The sequence below is a fragment of the Ambystoma mexicanum genome, chromosome 1p (genome assembly GCF_040938575.1).
Source record: "Ambystoma mexicanum isolate Mex_15411 chromosome 1p, UKY_AmexF1_1, whole genome shotgun sequence".
Classification (NCBI taxonomy): Eukaryota; Metazoa; Chordata; class Amphibia; order Caudata; family Ambystomatidae; genus Ambystoma; species Ambystoma mexicanum.
The window spans coordinates 275,228,143-275,240,699 of NC_090921.1; the positions used below are offsets into that span (position 1 = coordinate 275,228,143).

Genomic DNA, 12,557 nt, shown 5'->3' on the forward strand with positions numbered 1-12,557 from the left:
GAATCCCAGGATCTGTCGCACTGGGCCGTCGACCAGGGGATGTTTCTGGTACCTTTTCATGTGGCAGGGATAAAGAACACCATCGCCGACTCACTCAGCAGGGAGATGCCCTCCTGCCACGAGTGGGAGCTACGCCAGGATCAAGTGGATCGACTCTTCAGGCTGTGGGGCAGACCCCAGGTCGATCTCTTCGCGACGGCGACGAACTCCAAGTGCCAGAAGTTCGCCAGCAGGTTCCCCCAACCGAGGAGCATGGGCGATGCTTTCTCGTTCCCCCGGGACAACCTGTTCCTCTATGCTTTCCTGCCGTTGCCACTGCTACTCCGGCTCGTCAACCAGCTCAAGAGGTCCTGGTGCAGGATGATCCTCATCGCACCGGCGTGGCCGAGACAGATCTGGTTCCTGGACCTTCTGGATTTATCGGCGTCCCCACCAGTGAAACTGCCCGGGGACGCGGATCTTCTCTCGAGAGAAGGAGGCGCCATTCTTCATCACGACCCAAAATCGCTGAACTTGCAGGCGTGGCTCCTGCAGCACTAGAGTTTGGGGGATACGATATACTGGCCGACTGCAGAGAGGTTCTTGCAAAGGCCAGGGCATCCTCAACTCTCAAGTGTTATGGACACAAATGGAAGAGGTTCTCTGTCTGGTGCCGGGCACAGAAGATTAACCCTCTACGGATTACGGCCCCTCAAGTACTGCTGTACCTACTGTTGTTGGCCAAGGCTGGACTAGCTCACGCCTCCATCAAGATACATCTGGCTGCCATCTCCAGATACACCAGGACAACAGGACGGGTTTCCTTGTGGTCTCACCGCCTGGTGAAGGAATTTATGAAGGGATTAATCCGCTCGTTCCCGCCGATGAAGTCCCCAGCCCCGGCGTGGGAGATCAATGTGGTGCTGACTAGGCTCATGGGGACCCCATTCGAGCCTATGCATACGGCACCGTTGAAGTTCCTATCGTGGAAAACAGCTTTTCTTGTGGCCATCACCTCCGCACAGCGCGTGGGAGAGATTCAGGCCCTATCTTGCAAGCCTCCATACTTGACTTTTCACGACACAAGGGTGGTGCTCAGGACGCATCCCTCCTTCATGCCCAAGGTGCCGTCGGACTTCCACCTCAACGAACCCTTGGTGTTACCAGTTTTCTTCGCGTCGCTTTTGTCGCCGGCCGAGAGGACTTTGCACACGCTGGATGTAGCTAGAGCGCTGAAGTTCTTCGTGGACCGCACGAAGGGTTTTCGGAAGACGTGTCAGCTTTTTGTCAACTTTGGACCTGTGAATCAAGGGAAGGCTCTCTAGAAGGCTTCCATTTCCAGATGGCTCTCCGGCTGTATCATGCACTGTCACCGGTTGGCAAACCGACCGCTGCCCGGCCGACCGAGAGCCCATTCGACCAGAGCGATCGCTGCTACCACGGCTTTCTTGTCTGGTGTGCCCCTGCTGGCCATCTGCAGGGCTGCTACGTGGAGGTCGACGCACACCTTTCACGAAATTCTACTGCGTCGACCGGGATTCTGGGGAGGAGTCCAGGGTCGGCCAAGCAGTGCTGTGCAACCTGTTCGCCTGAAGGGCCTGGTGAGGAGGTAAGAGCTGCTTAATGTTGAGCTTTTTGCCACCTCCCGTGGTTGTGCATGTGTGTATTGCTATGTAATATTATATTCATGAGCATGTGAATCCATGCCAGACCCCATGCTGGAGAAGGAACAGGTTACTTACCTGTAACTGTTGTTCTCCAGCATGGGTCTGGCATGGATTCACATGCGAACCCTCCCGCCTACCCCTCTGCGGCTCTTCACTTGGTCATACTGCCACTATACATGCTACCAAATCTGAGGATGGCTGCCGGAGACGAGTCTTAGGGAGAGGGCAGTCATTGGCTGTGGGCAGTATGACCCAGAGATCAGTGATTGGTTACTACTAGGAAAGACAGATCAGAAACGGAACTGATACTGATTTTTTTCTGTACTGAGGATTCCCAGCCTGACGACGGGGAATATTCATGAGCATGTGAATCCATGCCAGACCCATGCTGGAGAACAACATTTACAGGTAAGTAACTTGTTCCTTACTTATGTTCGTCGCAAACCTTATGGCTGGAAATGTCTCAACGGGCCAGGCCCAGCGTCCAGCCAAAAAGACAAACAGAAAGCAGCCCTTTTCGCGGCAGGGCTTATCCCTCACTTTCACAGTGAGGGGTAAGTTCTCTCGGTCGGGTTTTCGCAGTACCTTAAACTGAAGAAAAAGGTGCATCTGAAGACTTTTGTTCCTGGCGGTTCCAGCAGATCTCGCTGTTCCCGAGCCTCAGTCGTGGGGACAAGAGGGAGGGTGTCGGGGGAACTCCTGCACTGCACAGGGACTGGTCGTAAATCTGGCAAATTGGCAAATCTTTGATTCCGGTTGCTGTTCTTCAAGCACACAGGCTGGTGTCCTCCCTCTCCTCCCCCCCCCGATTAATCCTAACCATCTCCGAGAATGGTATTCAGGCGGTTTACGAGTTGATTGATCCTACCAACTCAAAGGAAGAAGTCGTCCTTGATGGGCTCCTCTGTCGAGGTGAACTTGGCGATTCGGACCTAGCAGGGCTCCACCGGGCAAACCAACGGTCCAGTAGTTGCAGCAGCCGTCCTCTTCCAGCTCGTCTTCTTGGGTTCTTTCGTTCCAGTGGTCGACTCTGCTTTCCAGTCCAGGAGACTCACCTTTTAAACAGTTTTCTCCCATTCATTCCAGCCTAGCTGCCACTCACCCAGCAGGGTGGCTGTCCTTGCCACACAGTCAGCCAGCCAATCATGCCAGAGTGCATTTGGGTCTCCTCGGAGACTAAGCACAGGGAGTTTCGGGCACCCCCCCTCACTTCCTGCCCACCCCAGATGCTCGGGTGCCAGAGGCGGTCTTCAGTCCTGAAGCTCGCCAAAGGCGTAAGAACAAAGGGACCAAACCTAGTTTGGCGCGCAGAGACAAACACTAGAAGGACCTTTCCAAAAAAAGAAATGGCGAAAAAATAAGATCGGGACCTGTTTAAACAAAGGGGCTCAGACGCTATTTTGAAAAACATGGTTCCCGTGTGTTCACGGTCGAGAGAAATCATGGTAGTTTGTTGTAAAACCACTGCCACCAACCATTTCGATAGGAAAGTGTAGCATTTGACTGCTACATGAGTTTCTAGACATGGGGGATACAACGTAACCCCTCCAGCACTCTATTATAAGAAAGTGTGTGCTAGGTCTAGGAATTTAAAACGATTAGTAAAGTCAATTTAACTTTACATTCTCTTGGAAAACATTAGTTTATCCCAGAGAAGGTATTTAAACCTTGGGATTAGCCTAAAAGGCTTCCCTGTGTCACTGCACTGAGGGTGCTGTGTGATATAAATAAAAAAGATGATGCCTATGGAACTGTCTAAAACTCCACAATCAAAAGAAATAGCCACAGAAAACAAACCGAATTAAAAAGTACAGAGTCCCAAAGGTCAGCAAAAGAGCTGGGGGTCTCTAAGGTAAAGAGGAATTAGCACATTTATGAGAATTCTCCTTAACAATACCCATTCCAAACTACCAGCAGATTCTATTATGTCAGCTTCCTTCAGTTTCTTTAGCTCATCCCTCACTCTATCCCTCAACACCATTGGAACCGGACGCAGTTTCTCTGCCACAGGCACACTCCCCACATTCAATATAATTCTGTGCACCATACCCCTAACGCAGCCAATGCTCTTCGAACCACCTTGGGATGCCCCTCAAGCATACCAACATTCTCACCCACATACAGTACTTGTTCATCAGAGTATTCGGGTCCATTCTTATCCTTAGAACTTAGTGCTCTCTCCAGCCTAATAGCGTTTTGCCACTTTTGGTGACGTACACCTTACCTTGGGCTTCCCTTCCTTTGAATTGTAGCCAAGCAATGAAACATCCTATAACATCGATCTTTCCCAGATTGTATCTGCCTGGCTTTTTATCAGATGGCAATAACTGTCCCACCCTGCTGCCCACAACGTCTTCATATATTTCACGTGACATTAATGACAATTTCGCACCTGAATCCGCCATCATCCGCACGACTTTACCATTCACACAAACGTCAGCATAAGGACTGTCACATCATAAACCTCATTACACATAACCATATTCACAGTTACTACTTCTATCCGCTCTTCATCCTCTTCTCCAGAGGACAGCTGCGTCTCCTCATTCACAGAGATCACTCTCCTCTTGTTACCTGTGGTGTAATTCCTACAACAATTTGTATAATGGCCCCACCTCTTGCATTTGTTACGTGTCCCTCTCCTCGCCTGGCATACCAGAGAACTTGCAAAGTGACTCCCACTAGCGCATATAAAACATACTTTTCATTCCCTTTGACTCCTTTACATCTATCACCCTTGGTGTCCGGAGTGTCTCGACCCTTTTAATTGTTTGTTTGGTTCCTCTTCTTTCTAGTTGGGACATTTTCTTTTCCTTGATCTTGCAACAGACGCCATGGCATTCTCAACTCTTTCTGCTATTGTCACCACCTCCTCCAAGCTGGGTTCATCCTTTAACCCTTTAAGTGCCATGGGTTTTTCCCCCCAATGCCAAGGCCTTTTTTGGTGATTTCAGTATGTCGCCATTCAATGCCTTGTAACTTTTTTGTTACATGAGATATCTCGGCCAAATTTGGCTCCTTTCTTTCCCCACATGTAGGCGGTCATAACGCCACAGAGGAATCCTAGGTTGCTGTAGGGGGGGTGAGAGAAAATAACCAACAAGGGCAAACATTTTGTGTTTTTTCAAAAAATGCCAATAAAATGATGTACAAGGAAGCCTGTGGTTTTTTCCTTGTAAGAGCTAGGAACAAATGGTTTGCTGAGCTGAATTCCCCAATTTCCTGGCTTTCTAGAACAGGTTGAGTTAAAATGAAAAAAAATATGTTGATGTGGTTATCAACCGTTTTGTGAGAGGTAGGCGATTTTGGCCATTTTTGCCAATTGGAAATGCATGGACATGCATGGACAGAACGGAAGAAAAGGTTAGGAAAGCCGAATTGGAGGACAGAAAGGCATGCATTTCTGAAAAGTAGACAAAATTCCAAGTTTAGGAAGGGGTGATTTGCGCAGGTCGGGCAATAACTATTTAGGGGAAAATGCCATAGATTGGGGAAAAAGCAGGAAAATGACCGAAAAAAAAGCTATGTGGTGGACATGGTTTGCTTGGTACAGCAATGGCTTCTATGAATTTTGAGAAAAACAATGCTCCGCTACTTTTCCCCGACTCTTGCAGTTAGGAAAGCACACAATTTTTGTATTGTTTTACAAAACAAGCAATACCACAAGCCAAACACTGAGCCACGTTATACAGGAGTTTTATGCTTACGGCCTGAACAGACGTACTTAGCATGTGTAAATCAGGAAAACCAATGTGGTGAGGAACGGCAAGCATACATTTTTTGAATGAGCACAGGCAGACCTTTTCAAGGGTAGGTGACTTGTGCAGGTTACAAAAGTGTATGGTGCCTAAAGCAGCGACTAAATGTAGGGGCACATTTGGGAAATGAAAGGGTTGTGTGACAAAGGGCACCAGCAAATGGGTCAAAACGTTATGTAAACCACACAAACACAACAAATGTCATACCTTCCCGCGTTCCCACAGGTGTCCCGATGAAAACGGTACCTCACATGTGTGGGTGCACCTACCTGGACGCCAATGGGAAATCCCAAAACACAGGTAACCCAAAGTCTTTCGGCACAGCATCATTTCAGGAATCCTGCTCATGCGCACACTCTACAGATTTGGGCCTAAGGTGTCCAAGCCACCATGGAAAACGGGGAACCCCATGCATTTCTGAAAAGAGGACACCCGTGGGAATCGGCAGAGGTCTGACTTGCGCAAATCGCCCAGAATGTATTACCCAGAAACCCCAGCAAAGTCCGAAATGTGGCGAAAAAAACACATTCCACACGTGTCCCGATGAAAACGGTACCGCACATGTGTGGGTGCACCTACCTGGGGCGCAAACGTAAAAGGGTAACCCACTGGTAACCCCAAACCTTTCGACACAGCACATTTTGTTCAAGTGGGCAACCTACAGATTTGGACCAGGGTGTCGAAGCCAGCAAGGAAAACCGGGAACCCCATGCATTTCCCAAAAGAGGACACCTGTGGGAATCCATAGAGGTCTGACTTGGCAAATCGGCCCGGAATGTATTACCCAGAACCCCCGGCAAAGACCCACATGGGAGAAGGGTGCCCAAGGCCAGGGATATTACCGCCGACTTTGCTGGAGCACTGGCTGCCTTGCGTTAAAGCTTCACCCCACAAGGGAGTCCCGGCAGTGTGCCAATACCTCCCTGAAGGGAAAAGTTGAAATGCAGCCCAACCGCAACTCCAGGACGTTTTGAGGTGATGTCCCTGGCCTTGGACAGCCATGTAGCATGTGGGTGTACATCACCCAAGCACAGCAGCATCTCCAGGGAGCCCCAGCAGGATCCCCATTCCTCCCCGGAGGTGACCTCTGTAACGTAGCACAGCCAGAGGTGGAGCCTCGGCTTGCAGACGGACAACCCACATGGGAGGGATCCGCTCCCAGGGAAACAACAATGTTCTGCTGGCATTGGGGGCAATGTGTGGCCTGCCCCTGCAATTGTGTCCCAGCCCACCAACATATCTGCCCAGACGGCCCATTTCCACCCACACCACCAGCAATCCAGCCCCAGTCTCACCCACCCCACTGACAGTGGGCCCTAACCATAGAATAATAAAAAACAGTACTCACATAACGTTGCAGCTGCTCGCGTAGAAAAAGCTGTAAACAAAACAAAAAACATGTTTTACCTACGGTCACACCAGCAAAAACAAATCAATAATTTTCAAACATGCCCCCCTTCTTGCAATCCATCCCTGGTGGTCTACTAAACCTCACAAACCCCCCCCCCCCCCCACTGAAAACCCATTTGCCCCTTCATACGGGCAGATATCTGCCCTCAGGGAGGCCTGCATGAGGTACCCCTGCCATCTATTTTGGGTGAGGGGGGGCACCAAAAACTGTGGGACAGGCCCCCAGTGGGTGGGGCAGTAAGGTTTGGGCCCCCTGGGGCCAGACTGGCACACCAATGTGCCCCTCCGCGCCAAGGCAAGTTTGGTAAACAAAGAAAAAATGTGCAAATGGCAGACTGCACTTTGGGGGGGGCTGAGGGGCACCCTACACCGCCGGGAATTTTGTAATGTAAAGGGGGGGTGCACCTCTCCACCCCCACCCCAATTGGAGGGGCATTGCATCTCATGTATCCCTCCCTGGGGGCAGATATGGGGTGGGGCTGTCCTGCACTTCTCCCTGTGCTCAGGTGTCCCTTCCGAGGAGCAAATATCTGCCCCCAGGGAGGGCTGCATGACATGGCCCCCACTCCATTGTGGGTGGTGGGGGGTCACCACCTCTTCCCATTAGAAAATCCCCAGTCGGTTTGGGGTGCCCCACAGCCCCCCTAAAATGCGGTCTACCATTTTCACTTTTTTCATTTGGTAACCCAACTCCCCTTGGTGCAGAGGGGCACATTGGTGTGCCAATCTGGCCTGGGGTACCCAAACCTTACTGCCCCACCCACTGGGGGGGCCTGTCCCACAATTTCTGGGGGCCCTCTCCCCAGTCACCCCAAATGGGTGGCGGGGGCACCTCATGCAGGCCTCCCTGGGCCTCCTACAAACGGCTGCTTGAGGTACACCAGCACTCTGGTGAGGGGACTTTATGAACCTAAATTGTGCCTTTGGAAATCAAGCAGGATGCCCACGAAGTTTCAGCGTGATTCGGAATTTGGAAGACCGTGCACCGCACAATAGCTCAAGGTCCCAGGGTATTGGGATATTGCAGCCCTGCAAGGTTGCAGCACGGAGTGGGATGGTTCAAAATTCAGGTCTTATTGAGTCTTGTGGGTCTCGCAAGGCGCTGGGTCGTCATTTTGCAGAGTCCCCAGGTCGATTGGAAGGAAGGGCTACAGCAGGCTCCGGTTATGCAGCAGGCTCATCTCAGCGGCGGTTTCTTCATCTTCCTCTTTGGTTTTGGTTCCAGTGGTCGACTACCTCATCAGCTTCCAGGATCCGACTTTTATGCATTAACCCAGCCATTCAAACAGCCTTGCAACATTCAAACCTTGGGGGGTTGGCAATCCTTTCAGGACGGTCAGCCTCCCAGTTTGAACTGGATTCTCACACTCGGCCTGGAAGACAAAGGACTGCAGAGTTTTGGACTCCTCGCTCGCTTCCTGCCTTCACAGACAATCTGGAGCCTGGGCAGGGAGTCCACAGTCCCGCCGAAGATAGAAATTTGCTCATAGGAATTTCCCACCCTAGATGTAAAGGGAAGGAACAAGAAAGGACAAGGAATACTAAAGACTGGGGAGGGAGGGACGGGTGGGAGGCATTTTGGTAAAATGAGCACCCCTGTGTGCCTTTACCAGGGCTGTGCAAACAGCCCACGGTAAAGGTGCACTGAATTAATAAAAGGTTCACTGCCACCAACCATTAAAAGTAAGTTTGTCCTTGTAACATAAATGTTCCATTTTAAAATGAGAAAGGGGATACTCGGTTTCTCCCCAGCGCTCCACATAAGGTGGGGGGTGCTGGTCTCATGTAATAAAATGTGAAAGGGATCCAAAGATCCTTTCTACCCTTGGGAACTGTAGTTCTCACAAGGGTAGCCAGACAAATTTAAAAGGGGAGCCCCTAGGACAACCCAGCAACAATAGGCACTTATTGGCAAAAAGTTAAAAGACAATATGGAGAGTCTTAAAAATGACACCCATAAAAAGAGTAAAAGATTCTGTGAGTGTGGAAAAAGGTTCCCACTCAGACGTATAAGGTAAAAGAATCCTCCAGTAAAAGCAACATGTTCTGGGATTGACACAGGTCAGGAAGATGCATCATTGGTATGAGTCTTACCTAACAGAAACATGTTTCATAGTGTATGCAACCCTTTTATGCATGCATTTGCCTCTGCCTGTAGGGTGTACCAGATGGCCTCAAGCATACACCAACTCATGAAGACAGTTCAAGTGTTTTTGTTGAATATTTAAAGAAGGGCTTAACTATGGGCTTGCCCCCCTCTCGTCTTTCTGTGGACTTCTCCCTTCCTAACCCAGATGTGCCCAAACCTAAAGATGACCACTAGAGATCGATCACCCCTACTATTTCATAGCTGGCTAGCTGGTTGTGATGGCTTAAAGGCAAATGCCTTATCTATGTATCTCCCTTGGGGTATTCAAATGTGGATGCTATCCAGGGATCACACAAATGAATCAATGGTCTTCACAATTTGAATAGGTGCCTCCCAATTGACGAGGCTCCTTTTTGTCCTCCCCTCTCATGCCCTTGTAATCCTCGCCCTGGCTCGCTGTTGTGCCCTGGCTTGCTCTTTCTCTCGCCCGATATAGGAGACGGACAGGAAGACCTGTTTTAACTGTGTTAGGAAAGAATGCTTTTCCTATTCTTACTGCTGCGATGATGCCCTACTCTTAAAAGAAAGCGACAAGCTGGTGCTCATCAGGATGTCTTACACAAAATCTGTCCGCTGTCTGATCCTAATGTCTGGCCATACCACTAATACAAAAAGGTAACGTAAACTTGGTCTGGGGAAATTGTTCTCTCTTTTAGTTATCTAGTGGTGGTTGGTTTCTGAACCCCACCCAAAGAGATCTTGGTTCTCTCGCAGACGACAGGTCTGGTGACACAGTTCAAAAGGTTAATTTCTGACTTTCTTTAGTCCTGGTGGTACCTGGTCTAGCCTCCACTGAAATGCCCCCATCCTTTATCCCAGACACTCTGTCTGGCTAGGTAGTTAAAATCTTGTGTCAAATTTCTCTGTATATTTGCTCCTCGTCTGAGATAGCAGACTCTACTATTCTGGGTTTGCCTGCCTTTTCGTAAATGGTAGTCTTTCACCCCAGTTCAGGTATCTTGGGTCTTGCCACTGGTATATTTTTTGCACACTCCTGTTTGGGTTGTAGGGTATCTTATCTGCTGGTGGGGTATCTCAGTTCTTAGTCCGGCTTTCGGTACCTGGCTCTTCAGCCCTACTTGAGGATGCATTGCTCTCACCCCCTCATTTTGTATCATCACACACCTCGGTCTACACCACATACCTGGTTATCAGTGGCGATGCGCCTTGGGGAGTGGATACTCGGCCTGCGTGAAACCACAACTCCAACCTCTGTTCTCTTGCTCGGTTCATTCTGGGGCAGCTCCGACTTCTTTATCTTTGGCGGCTTCAAGCTCCTTAGGCTCCCTGCCTTCCTGGAAGTGGTAGCGCATCCTGGTCTCCTTTGTTCCTGTGCCCACCATGCCACCTGCGTGGTTCAGCCTCATGGCTCCTCCTGGAAGGGAGATGCTCCCCCCTCTATTTTTACACGTAGACTAGCCTTGCCCCACCCCACCCCCGCTGTGAGAGTCTTGTGACCTTCATGTTCCTCCCAGAAACTTGATGGGATAATCCATTGGTTCTGCTCATCCAGCAATGGCGATAATAAATACAGGACAGAAACCGAACCATCCTCCTTTTAAAGGGAACTGTACATTATTGTCCTGCTCAATTCCCATATAGCCAAAAAACACTTGGGATTCTGTGGTAAAGGGAGGTGGAGTAAAATCATTGCTTAAGAATTACTTGTCTTCTAGGGGGTGTTAGGTGTAGCAGGCTCACCTCATTAGCCCCAAAGGCGGTGACTTCCCCTTATGGAGAAAGGACAAATTCACTGTATTCATCACACCACTTTCTTCCACTGTTTACCCTCCATTCACTCAGCCTTACATTCTCCCATTCACTCCACTTAATCACACTCTCTCAACCACGCACGTCCTCACACCCTCAAGTACCACTTTTTCACCAACCACCTGCTTTTTACAATTTTCCTCCACTCTCAGCTACTGTCCTTCCTCCTCTTGGTTTCGTGGACTGTCTTCTGCTCCTTTGACCTCACTCGAACAATTCACTCTGCCAAGAAGTGCTGTTTTCATCATTTAATGAGGCACGGGTTGAAGCGACAAGGATTAGGGCCCTCCCACTGCCACAGCCTGCCTCTGGGGCAGGACGTGCTCTGGCAAGTGCCCTGGTAGGCCTCCTGCCACATGTTGAAAGAGGTCCCTGTTCTCTTGACTGGGCCAGCTCCCTTACGCTATCACAAAGGACAGCCCCACATTTTATTGTTGTAAAGGTTCTAGCCTGTAAATTGGCTCAGAGTAGCGGAGGTGCCCTGGAACACGACATTAGAATGACTGTTCCTTACACCTCCATGCCCCATTTCTTCCATTTGGATTTGGATGTAATCTTGAGTAATTAACATTTGTACATATCCATGCATCCACCTAGGCATTGTTAAAGGCAAACAAGCCTAAGGTAGACCATGGTTAAAGCACATAATCAAGTATGCTCTTCTTTGCTCGTGCATTTTAAGATTATTCAATAACTGCAGCCACTTGAACCTTACGCAAATGGATCTATGACATAATGTGATGAATCAGGCATGATTCCTCCCATAAACCTGGCCTGTGACCCTTCTCAGGTGACCAGGGGAAGGCAGATGCTTCTTGATCCCGACCCTGGGGGTGGTGTACTGCGGCCGGATCACATTTGGGGTGGGGGGGTGAACAGGTCAGAAGACTGTTCTGTGGTTTCTTCCCTCTTTGAAAGTTTGCAGCCATAGTTGGAATTGTGGTTGACAAATCTTTACCTTTTTATATTGACTTTTCAAGAACTGACCTGAGACTTTACTACTTATGTGCATTCTCATTATATTCCTTTTGCTGAAAGAGGAAGAAGAGTGCACCTTGAATCCTGTGGAATGGAATTTACCCAGGTTACTGAAAGGTTGTCAACATATTGTGAATGTCAATATTGATGTTAATTGAATTGCCATACATTTTCTTTTGTAGTTGATGTTTAGTGTGAGGGCCAGCATTTCTTTTAGATTGTTTCCCCTTAGTTTAGTTAGGTTGGGAAACCCACAGTAGAGCAGGGCAAGTTAAGCATTTTGATGATATTGTTATAATAGAATGGCATTTGAACAAATATCAAACAGTTGTCCGCCTCACATTGCTGACTCCTCACAATAAGTACACTTAAATGTATAAGCACAGATCTAGTTAATTAGTTCAAATCAAATTCAATGTTTCTTCTTCCAGAGCCCTTTTAGAAACTCGCTTCTATCCCCAGAATCTGTTCAATGGCATTGAAAAATCCCTATGGGGATATTTCTGTTTTTACTAATTGATACTATTATGGAGTTAGGCTCTTTCGTAAGCACAATATTTTTCACTGAGCCTAACTATTCGCTCTCTCATTTTCCCACCTTGTCTCTTGGTCTCCCGCTCTTGCAAGTTTACCTCTCTCAATCTTCTCACAGCATGTACATTGCCAGGCTTACTTTGCTTAAACACTCACTTGTTCCACATTTATCAAACAGCCTCTCTTTTTTAATTATTTAAACACGCTGTATCAGGGACACCTCCTTTTCCATACATGCAGATGATGCTTCACTGTGCATTTCCCGATACTCTCCTTTCAGTAAATGGTGAATCTACAAAACTACTGAATTGC

At 48.8% G+C, this 12,557-nt stretch overlaps 1 protein-coding gene across 2 annotated transcripts in view; it reads left to right on the forward strand.

Moving 5' to 3' along the window:
- The window catches only part of THOP1 (thimet oligopeptidase 1), a 295,527-nt gene that overhangs the window by 133,370 nt on the left and 149,600 nt on the right, over positions 1–12,557 (forward strand). The window lies entirely within an intron of this gene.